This window comes from Orbicella faveolata, unplaced genomic scaffold, assembly GCF_042242905.1.
Source record: "Orbicella faveolata isolate gen_17 unplaced genomic scaffold, um_ofav_v1 contig_26, whole genome shotgun sequence".
NCBI classification, from domain to species: Eukaryota; Metazoa; Cnidaria; class Anthozoa; order Scleractinia; family Merulinidae; genus Orbicella; species Orbicella faveolata.
In genome coordinates this window covers 3,233,539-3,244,800 of record NW_028301554.1, presented here as the reverse complement: position 1 = coordinate 3,244,800, position 11,262 = coordinate 3,233,539, and the positions used below count along the sequence as shown (strand labels likewise).

The 11,262-nt window shown below is 38.2% G+C and overlaps 3 long non-coding RNA genes across 3 annotated transcripts; all 3 read right to left on the bottom strand.

Moving 5' to 3' along the window:
• Positions 1 to 55: 55 nt before the first annotated feature.
• Positions 56 to 2,906, bottom strand: LOC149107671 (uncharacterized). Its single transcript, XR_016208892.1, has 3 exons — positions 2,358 to 2,906; positions 1,686 to 1,735; positions 56 to 274 (listed from the first exon to the last, which is right to left on the bottom strand). It is a non-coding gene; the product is annotated as an uncharacterized LOC149107671 (long non-coding RNA).
• A 948-nt stretch (positions 2,907 to 3,854) lies between these two features.
• LOC149107670 (uncharacterized) lies at positions 3,855 to 6,705 on the bottom strand. Its single transcript, XR_016208891.1, has 3 exons — positions 6,157 to 6,705; positions 5,485 to 5,534; positions 3,855 to 4,073 (listed from the first exon to the last, which is right to left on the bottom strand). It is a non-coding gene; the product is annotated as an uncharacterized LOC149107670 (long non-coding RNA).
• A 948-nt stretch (positions 6,706 to 7,653) lies between these two features.
• On the bottom strand, positions 7,654 to 10,365 carry LOC149107669 (uncharacterized). Its single transcript, XR_016208890.1, has 3 exons — positions 9,957 to 10,365; positions 9,284 to 9,333; positions 7,654 to 7,872 (listed from the first exon to the last, which is right to left on the bottom strand). It is a non-coding gene; the product is annotated as an uncharacterized LOC149107669 (long non-coding RNA).
• Between the last annotated feature and the right edge of the window lie 897 nt (positions 10,366 to 11,262).

Genomic DNA, 11,262 nt, shown 5'->3' with positions numbered 1-11,262 from the left:
GCGCCGAACATTCAAATATTTTTTTATTGCGTAAGAAAAACTCTTTCGTTGAACGTTTTTCGGAAATATTGTTTAGAAGTTTATATTGTTGTGAAATCAAGGAAACGTGGCAATACCGGCCGATCGATCGAGCAAGATGGTCTATGGAATTTACACAAAATATGTTACTTAAAGTGGAACAGAAGAGTATAAAGACGTAAACCTGCCTTGATTTAAGAGACGTCGCGGTCATTTCTTTTGAGCGAGCGGCTCTCAAGAGTGCACGTTTTCCTCTCTGTGTAAACAATAGTTAAAAGTGGGTGGTAAGTAAGTAACTAACTAAGTAAGTAAGTAAGTAAGGAATTTATTTAACGTTAATAACACGGGGAGTGCCACCGCGGTCTCCAGAACCAGAGTGCTTAACAACAATAATAAACTGCTAATAAAATCTATGAAGTAAAGAGTAACTTGAAGTTGGGTTAGTTAAATAAGATTTAACAAGTATACTCCACTAAAATGTGAGCAAAAAATGCTGATTTATTAAAGAAAACACCTTCAATGCTCTCCTACCCCACCCCCTCCACCCTCCCCACCCTGCCCTTTTCAGCAGCATGCTAACATCTAGTATTGCTGAAGAGGACATAACAAAGAGGGGTAGTATATTTCAAGTTCTAATGGTGAATAACGAGAAAATAAATGAGACGAAAACAAGGAACAGCACAGCTCATCTTCTGCAATTGCCTAAAATCATCTAATAATAGGCCATAATTCTAACATGTCCTCTAGGCTTGAGGGAATAAAACAAAAACAATAATAATTATCCATCCTTCAGTGACCTCGATGTGATTTGTTTTATTTTATTCCCTAAACCTCGGAGCCAAGTTAGAATTTTAATATAACGAAAATGACCTATTGGCAAGGGAAGGGTCTGTCTCTCACGCCCTATTTAAGGTGGCTCAAAAGAGTTTTCTGTTTTTGCTTTTCTCTTTTTTCGTTTTGGTTTTTTTTAGACTTTTAGAACGAGGTGCGATTTTTCAGACTTGCAACTGCACTGCTTTGAATGGCTGTGCTATTTTTTGAAGGTAACTCTCCACTGTACCTTTCATTGTGTTTAAGTCATAAATTAAGGTTGCACTGTTCTGTCGCATAGCAACAAACTTGACCAAACGTACTTGACTTAAAATACACAAAGCGCAATAAGAAGCCGAGCAAACTCAATTCTGCATTTGCCGGTTCTTGATATCTCGAATGTCTCAGTCTTATAAACCAACTTTGCTCCTTCTGAGAAAACATCAATCGATCCTCAGTCTTCCTCGTTCAGACTAGACGGCACTGTTTTGTCCGAGGAATCAGCACTCGTCCTTAGTTAGAATGGTATCTATACGGCATGTTATTCAGTGCAGCCAAACAATTAAGCAAATGATAGACAACTGAGAGGGCAAAGCGACACAAACTAAGTAGGCAAAAGTAATGTTCAACAACCATCTTCAGGATACTTTCCAGGATTAAGTTACATTCTAAACTCACTAGCGTTAAGAAATTAAATTGTTTGACTAGGAAATCAACATTGATTCATACTTAAAATGTCAGATTGATTGCTTTGTACTTTTCCAACGAGTTGCTTACACATCTTTTTCTGTTATTTCATTATTATTCTTTAAGGGTAAAGCATAGTGTAATACAAGTGGCAATTTTAAAAGCAATACCTCCAAAGCGACTCCACTCTCCATAACTCCTACTGTCATTTCTTCTGAGCCTTGGATAAGAGCAAAACATGTAGACTAATAAGCAGGCTATAAATTTCTCAGCAAAAAATAAATGAATTTTACATTGTTCTTCTTATTTTTTGTAGTGCTCGTTAGGATTCCTCCGATCTATAACTAGATGCCGTGACTGCCTTCCATTTTTTAAAGGGTAGGAAAAATCTGGATTTTGATATCACTTAGGGTGTACAGTAAGGAATTCTTATCTTTTTACTCGTTAAGGGATTTTTCAGAGGAACACTTAAAAAAAAAGCACGTTCAAATGGCTAATTCCCTCTTGAGACGTGCCTGCAGGGAATCATGGTAGTTGTATTCATCAAAACAAATATCCAGTCTAAGATGATGAATACAACTACCATGATTCCCTGCAGGCACATCTCATAGGGGGAACTAGCCATTTGTTGTCCGTGTTGTTTAGACCGATCAGTTATGATGTCTTAAAAACTCTCTGCCTAGATGAAAGCATTCTGTGATAGAGTTTCCTTCGTCGTTGGAGTGACTATTGCCCTTACTAGTCAGTCGGTTTAGAATGTTATCATCATAGGGCTTAAATACAGCTTGATTCACGTTTAAGTTCTGCATGCGTCAATCAAAAATTCCAGAGTGTAAAACAACCTGGTCCGATCCCAGAAGGCTCGCCAGCTTTCCCGAACACCGCTTCTTTCTTGGTTACTCTTCTGAAAATAAAATCCGATATTTATAACTGATTCAAAACATCCTAGGTCAAAACAACTAGCCTCTAGACTAGATAAAAACAATAGAAAATGAAGGAAAGAGGGGATCGGTGCTCCGTTCCCATGACCGCACGGTATCCCCTCTGACCACGGCTTTTACATCATTTTTTTTGTGTCAAAAAAATTGGATTTGTTAGCAGTGATGTTCGTATTGCTCACTGCGTTTTCTTTTCCTTTTGAATGTGTTGTGATGTACGATAAAATCAAAAAACCTGCCAACTATAACAATGCGTGAAGTAATTCTAACTTACCAATCAAATGTTGACCTTAAGGCCCCGTTCACAATACGCTAGAGGAATTTGAAAACGCAGCAATCACTGGTCAATTTGGATTTGTTTTTGAGGAAAATTTGAACAGGGAAAACACATGGTTGTCGATCGTAATGTCATCATTTTCGAAAGGCTCCGTTTTCAAAATGTTTTCCATCCACACGATAACACAAGACCCGGTTTTCAAATTCTTCCAATTTAAGCAACTGGAAAGAAGAAGCCTGAACAAAAAGTCTATAACCGCAGTTCATATATGAAATATTTCATATAAACTTTACATCATTTCACTCCTCACGGGAAGACATGAACTCAATTAATTGACCTCGCTCCCAATGTGTGGCTTCATAGCCCAGTTGGTAGAGCACCGCACCGGTATCGCGGAGGTCACGGGTTCGAATCCCGTTGAAGTCCTGACTTTTTTTCAGGCTTCTTCTCTCCAGTTGCTTAAATTGGAAAATTAACTGCGATGATCATTCTTCACTTTCATCTATAACCGCAGTTCATATATGACATATTTCATATAAACTTTACATCATTTCACTCCTCACGGGAAGACATGAACTCAATTAATTGACCTCGCTCCCAATGTGTGGCTTCATAGCCCAGTTGGTAGAGCACCGCACCGGTATCGCGGAGGTCACGGGTTCGAATCCCGTTGAAGCCCTGACTTTTTTTCAGGCTTCTTCTTTCCAGTTGCTTAAATTGGAAAATTAACTGCGATGATCATTCTTCACTTTCATCTATAACCGCAGTTCATATATGAAATATTTCATATAAACTTTACATCATAGTAATAACATAATAATGAAATCGTTTAATTCCAAACAGAAATCCAATATATTATTCGTCGCGGTTCACGTTCTCCAAAGTACCCAGAATTTGGTCATTTCACGTTGTTACTTTGCAAAAGACGGCTAAGAAATGGACAAAGATTTATAATGCACGTGCATACCCACCGTTATGTTCATTAAACCTTTTGATTGGTGATTCTCTCATTCGCGTTACCGTCGTAGTTTGATTAAGTTACGCCTGCCATATGGAAATTTCTGCGACGGCGCCGAACATTCAAATATTTTTTTATTGCGTAAGAAAAACTCTTTCGTTGAACGTTTTTCGGAAATATTGTTTAGAAGTTTATATTGTTGTGAAATCAAGGAAACGTGGCAATACCGGCCGATCGATCGAGCAAGATGGTCTATGGAATTTACACAAAATATGTTACTTAAAGTGGAACAGAAGAGTATAAAGACGTAAACCTGCCTTGATTTAAGAGACGTCGCGGTCATTTCTTTTGAGCGAGCGGCTCTCAAGAGTGCACGTTTTCCTCTCTGTGTAAACAATAGTTAAAAGTGGGTGGTAAGTAAGTAACTAACTAAGTAAGTAAGTAAGTAAGGAATTTATTTAACGTTAATAACACGGGGAGTGCCACCGCGGTCTCCAGAACCAGAGTGCTTAACAACAATAATAAACTGCTAATAAAATCTATGAAGTAAAGAGTAACTTGAAGTTGGGTTAGTTAAATAAGATTTAACAAGTATACTCCACTAAAATGTGAGCAAAAAATGCTGATTTATTAAAGAAAACACCTTCAATGCTCTCCTACCCCACCCCCTCCACCCTCCCCACCCTGCCCTTTTCAGCAGCATGCTAACATCTAGTATTGCTGAAGAGGACATAACAAAGAGGGGTAGTATATTTCAAGTTCTAATGGTGAATAACGAGAAAATAAATGAGACGAAAACAAGGAACAGCACAGCTCATCTTCTGCAATTGCCTAAAATCATCTAATAATAGGCCATAATTCTAACATGTCCTCTAGGCTTGAGGGAATAAAACAAAAACAATAATAATTATCCATCCTTCAGTGACCTCGATGTGATTTGTTTTATTTTATTCCCTAAACCTCGGAGCCAAGTTAGAATTTTAATATAACGAAAATGACCTATTGGCAAGGGAAGGGTCTGTCTCTCACGCCCTATTTAAGGTGGCTCAAAAGAGTTTTCTGTTTTTGCTTTTCTCTTTTTTCGTTTTGGTTTTTTTTAGACTTTTAGAACGAGGTGCGATTTTTCAGACTTGCAACTGCACTGCTTTGAATGGCTGTGCTATTTTTTGAAGGTAACTCTCCACTGTACCTTTCATTGTGTTTAAGTCATAAATTAAGGTTGCACTGTTCTGTCGCATAGCAACAAACTTGACCAAACGTACTTGACTTAAAATACACAAAGCGCAATAAGAAGCCGAGCAAACTCAATTCTGCATTTGCCGGTTCTTGATATCTCGAATGTCTCAGTCTTATAAACCAACTTTGCTCCTTCTGAGAAAACATCAATCGATCCTCAGTCTTCCTCGTTCAGACTAGACGGCACTGTTTTGTCCGAGGAATCAGCACTCGTCCTTAGTTAGAATGGTATCTATACGGCATGTTATTCAGTGCAGCCAAACAATTAAGCAAATGATAGACAACTGAGAGGGCAAAGCGACACAAACTAAGTAGGCAAAAGTAATGTTCAACAACCATCTTCAGGATACTTTCCAGGATTAAGTTACATTCTAAACTCACTAGCGTTAAGAAATTAAATTGTTTGACTAGGAAATCAACATTGATTCATACTTAAAATGTCAGATTGATTGCTTTGTACTTTTCCAACGAGTTGCTTACACATCTTTTTCTGTTATTTCATTATTATTCTTTAAGGGTAAAGCATAGTGTAATACAAGTGGCAATTTTAAAAGCAATACCTCCAAAGCGACTCCACTCTCCATAACTCCTACTGTCATTTCTTCTGAGCCTTGGATAAGAGCAAAACATGTAGACTAATAAGCAGGCTATAAATTTCTCAGCAAAAAATAAATGAATTTTACATTGTTCTTCTTATTTTTTGTAGTGCTCGTTAGGATTCCTCCGATCTATAACTAGATGCCGTGACTGCCTTCCATTTTTTAAAGGGTAGGAAAAATCTGGATTTTGATATCACTTAGGGTGTACAGTAAGGAATTCTTATCTTTTTACTCGTTAAGGGATTTTTCAGAGGAACACTTAAAAAAAAAGCACGTTCAAATGGCTAATTCCCTCTTGAGACGTGCCTGCAGGGAATCATGGTAGTTGTATTCATCAAAACAAATATCCAGTCTAAGATGATGAATACAACTACCATGATTCCCTGCAGGCACATCTCATAGGGGGAACTAGCCATTTGTTGTCCGTGTTGTTTAGACCGATCAGTTATGATGTCTTAAAAACTCTCTGCCTAGATGAAAGCATTCTGTGATAGAGTTTCCTTCGTCGTTGGAGTGACTATTGCCCTTACTAGTCAGTCGGTTTAGAATGTTATCATCATAGGGCTTAAATACAGCTTGATTCACGTTTAAGTTCTGCATGCGTCAATCAAAAATTCCAGAGTGTAAAACAACCTGGTCCGATCCCAGAAGGCTCGCCAGCTTTCCCGAACACCGCTTCTTTCTTGGTTACTCTTCTGAAAATAAAATCCGATATTTATAACTGATTCAAAACATCCTAGGTCAAAACAACTAGCCTCTAGACTAGATAAAAACAATAGAAAATGAAGGAAAGAGGGGATCGGTGCTCCGTTCCCATGACCGCACGGTATCCCCTCTGACCACGGCTTTTACATCATTTTTTTTGTGTCAAAAAAATTGGATTTGTTAGCAGTGATGTTCGTATTGCTCACTGCGTTTTCTTTTCCTTTTGAATGTGTTGTGATGTACGATAAAATCAAAAAACCTGCCAACTATAACAATGCGTGAAGTAATTCTAACTTACCAATCAAATGTTGACCTTAAGGCCCCGTTCACAATACGCTAGAGGAATTTGAAAACGCAGCAATCACTGGTCAATTTGGATTTGTTTTTGAGGAAAATTTGAACAGGGAAAACACATGGTTGTCGATCGTAATGTCATCATTTTCGAAAGGCTCCGTTTTCAAAATGTTTTCCATCCACACGATAACACAAGACCCGGTTTTCAAATTCTTCCAATTTAAGCAACTGGAAAGAAGAAGCCTGAACAAAAAGTCTATAACCGCAGTTCATATATGAAATATTTCATATAAACTTTACATCATTTCACTCCTCACGGGAAGACATGAACTCAATTAATTGACCTCGCTCCCAATGTGTGGCTTCATAGCCCAGTTGGTAGAGCACCGCACCGGTATCGCGGAGGTCACGGGTTCGAATCCCGTTGAAGTCCTGACTTTTTTTCAGGCTTCTTCTCTCCAGTTGCTTAAATTGGAAAATTAACTGCGATGATCATTCTTCACTTTCATCTATAACCGCAGTTCATATATGACATATTTCATATAAACTTTACATCATTTCACTCCTCACGGGAAGACATGAACTCAATTAATTGACCTCGCTCCCAATGTGTGGCTTCATAGCCCAGTTGGTAGAGCACCGCACCGGTATCGCGGAGGTCACGGGTTCGAATCCCGTTGAAGCCCTGACTTTTTTTCAGGCTTCTTCTTTCCAGTTGCTTAAATTGGAAAATTAACTGCGATGATCATTCTTCACTTTCATCTATAACCGCAGTTCATATATGAAATATTTCATATAAACTTTACATCATAGTAATAACATAATAATGAAATCGTTTAATTCCAAACAGAAATCCAATATATTATTCGTCGCGGTTCACGTTCTCCAAAGTACCCAGAATTTGGTCATTTCACGTTGTTACTTTGCAAAAGACGGCTAAGAAATGGACAAAGATTTATAATGCACGTGCATACCCACCGTTATGTTCATTAAACCTTTTGATTGGTGATTCTCTCATTCGCGTTACCGTCGTAGTTTGATTAAGTTACGCCTGCCATATGGAAATTTCTGCGACGGCGCCGAACATTCAAATATTTTTTTATTGCGTAAGAAAAACTCTTTCGTTGAACGTTTTTCGGAAATATTGTTTAGAAGTTTATATTGTTGTGAAATCAAGGAAACGTGGCAATACCGGCCGATCGATCGAGCAAGATGGTCTATGGAATTTACACAAAATATGTTACTTAAAGTGGAACAGAAGAGTATAAAGACGTAAACCTGCCTTGATTTAAGAGACGTCGCGGTCATTTCTTTTGAGCGAGCGGCTCTCAAGAGTGCACGTTTTCCTCTCTGTGTAAACAATAGTTAAAAGTGGGTGGTAAGTAAGTAACTAACTAAGTAAGTAAGTAAGTAAGGAATTTATTTAACGTTAATAACACGGGGAGTGCCACCGCGGTCTCCAGAACCAGAGTGCTTAACAACAATAATAAACTGCTAATAAAATCTATGAAGTAAAGAGTAACTTGAAGTTGGGTTAGTTAAATAAGATTTAACAAGTATACTCCACTAAAATGTGAGCAAAAAATGCTGATTTATTAAAGAAAACACCTTCAATGCTCTCCTACCCCACCCCCTCCACCCTCCCCACCCTGCCCTTTTCAGCAGCATGCTAACATCTAGTATTGCTGAAGAGGACATAACAAAGAGGGGTAGTATATTTCAAGTTCTAATGGTGAATAACGAGAAAATAAATGAGACGAAAACAAGGAACAGCACAGCTCATCTTCTGCAATTGCCTAAAATCATCTAATAATAGGCCATAATTCTAACATGTCCTCTAGGCTTGAGGGAATAAAACAAAAACAATAATAATTATCCATCCTTCAGTGACCTCGATGTGATTTGTTTTATTTTATTCCCTAAACCTCGGAGCCAAGTTAGAATTTTAATATAACGAAAATGACCTATTGGCAAGGGAAGGGTCTGTCTCTCACGCCCTATTTAAGGTGGCTCAAAAGAGTTTTCTGTTTTTGCTTTTCTCTTTTTTCGTTTTGGTTTTTTTTAGACTTTTAGAACGAGGTGCGATTTTTCAGACTTGCAACTGCACTGCTTTGAATGGCTGTGCTATTTTTTGAAGGTAACTCTCCACTGTACCTTTCATTGTGTTTAAGTCATAAATTAAGGTTGCACTGTTCTGTCGCATAGCAACAAACTTGACCAAACGTACTTGACTTAAAATACACAAAGCGCAATAAGAAGCCGAGCAAACTCAATTCTGCATTTGCCGGTTCTTGATATCTCGAATGTCTCAGTCTTATAAACCAACTTTGCTCCTTCTGAGAAAACATCAATCGATCCTCAGTCTTCCTCGTTCAGACTAGACGGCACTGTTTTGTCCGAGGAATCAGCACTCGTCCTTAGTTAGAATGGTATCTATACGGCATGTTATTCAGTGCAGCCAAACAATTAAGCAAATGATAGACAACTGAGAGGGCAAAGCGACACAAACTAAGTAGGCAAAAGTAATGTTCAACAACCATCTTCAGGATACTTTCCAGGATTAAGTTACATTCTAAACTCACTAGCGTTAAGAAATTAAATTGTTTGACTAGGAAATCAACATTGATTCATACTTAAAATGTCAGATTGATTGCTTTGTACTTTTCCAACGAGTTGCTTACACATCTTTTTCTGTTATTTCATTATTATTCTTTAAGGGTAAAGCATAGTGTAATACAAGTGGCAATTTTAAAAGCAATACCTCCAAAGCGACTCCACTCTCCATAACTCCTACTGTCATTTCTTCTGAGCCTTGGATAAGAGCAAAACATGTAGACTAATAAGCAGGCTATAAATTTCTCAGCAAAAAATAAATGAATTTTACATTGTTCTTCTTATTTTTTGTAGTGCTCGTTAGGATTCCTCCGATCTATAACTAGATGCCGTGACTGCCTTCCATTTTTTAAAGGGTAGGAAAAATCTGGATTTTGATATCACTTAGGGTGTACAGTAAGGAATTCTTATCTTTTTACTCGTTAAGGGATTTTTCAGAGGAACACTTAAAAAAAAAAGCACGTTCAAATGGCTAATTCCCTCTTGAGACGTGCCTGCAGGGAATCATGGTAGTTGTATTCATCAAAACAAATATCCAGTCTAAGATGATGAATACAACTACCATGATTCCCTGCAGGCACATCTCATAGGGGGAACTAGCCATTTGTTGTCCGTGTTGTTTAGACCGATCAGTTATGATGTCTTAAAAACTCTCTTCCTAGATGAAAGCATTCTGTGATAGAGTTTCCTTCGTCGTTGGAGTGACTATTGCCCTTACTAGTCAGTCGGTTTAGAATGTTATCATCATAGGGCTTAAATACAGCTTGATTCACGTTTAAGTTCTGCATGCGTCAATCAAAAATTCCAGAGTGTAAAACAACCTGGTCCGATCCCAGAAGGCTCGCCAGCTTTCCCGAACACCGCTTCTTTCTTGGTTACTCTTCTGAAAATAAAATCCGATATTTATAACTGATTCAAAACATCCTAGGTCAAAACAACTAGCCTCTAGACTAGATAAAAACAATAGAAAATGAAGGAAAGAGGGGATCGGTGCTCCGTTCCCATGACCGCACGGTATCCCCTCTGACCACGGCTTTTACATCATTTTTTTTGTGTCAAAAAAATTGGATTTGTTAGCAGTGATGTTCGTATTGCTCACTGCGTTTTCTTTTCCTTTTGAATGTGTTGTGATGTACGATAAAATCAAAAAACCTGCCAACTATAACAATGCGTGAAGTAATTCTAACTTACCAATCAAATGTTGACCTTAAGGCCCCGTTCACAATACGCTAGAGGAACTTGAAAACGCAGCAATTGGACACGAGGGAATTTGGCTTATTGATTTGTGTGTTTGCGTGAGATTTTGGTTATGTCATCCTTGGTTATGTCATCCTGTATCCTTTGTCTTTTTTGTTTTTCTATTCTAGCATAGTTCCGGTTTCACGCTTCTTTGTTTAATATTTATGTAAATTTAGGTTTATTACGTTCGGGATAAAAAGATTTTTGCTCTCTCTCTCTATTCGGTTTTTTCGGTCAATAAAATGTTTCTTGTGAACATTTTTTGGTAGCAGAGCGAGGTTCCAAATCATGTCAGTGAACCGCGAGCATAGCGAAGCATAGCGAAGCATTGGACGAAGGAGAGGAGCGAATTGAGAACTTAAAGCAGGAAAAAGCGAAGGACAAATCGGCATTTACCAGAGTAAAGAACAAGTTGTTTTACCTTCTAGATGAAGAAGATAGTCCCAGCCGGCGGGAAGTCAAATAGGTTTGTCAAAAACTTTGCGAAGTACAAGAACGCACCATGGAAACAATGGAGAAATTATCGCAAGAGTATTTACGTATCAAAGAAAAAGAGAAACGCAAAAAGCTGGGAGACGAAATGGACAAACTAGAAGTAAAATTTTCCGAAGCTCATGACAAGGCACAGGAATATTTGGACAATCGGAAGGACGAGTTATCGAGTTTGGCAACTGATGCATCGGAAAATACTCGCCGACGCCAAATCGAAGAAAGCGTACAACGCAAAAGCGTGGAAAAGCAATTTCAAGAGGATCAATTCAAGCTGGAACAAGATATCACTCGTTCTAAAGAAGATTTAGAAGAATTCAATCGTCAATATCGTAGTCGCTTATTAGAAGAAGAACAGCTTCGAGATTTGAAAGAATCGCCGGAAAAGCTTAAACTTGG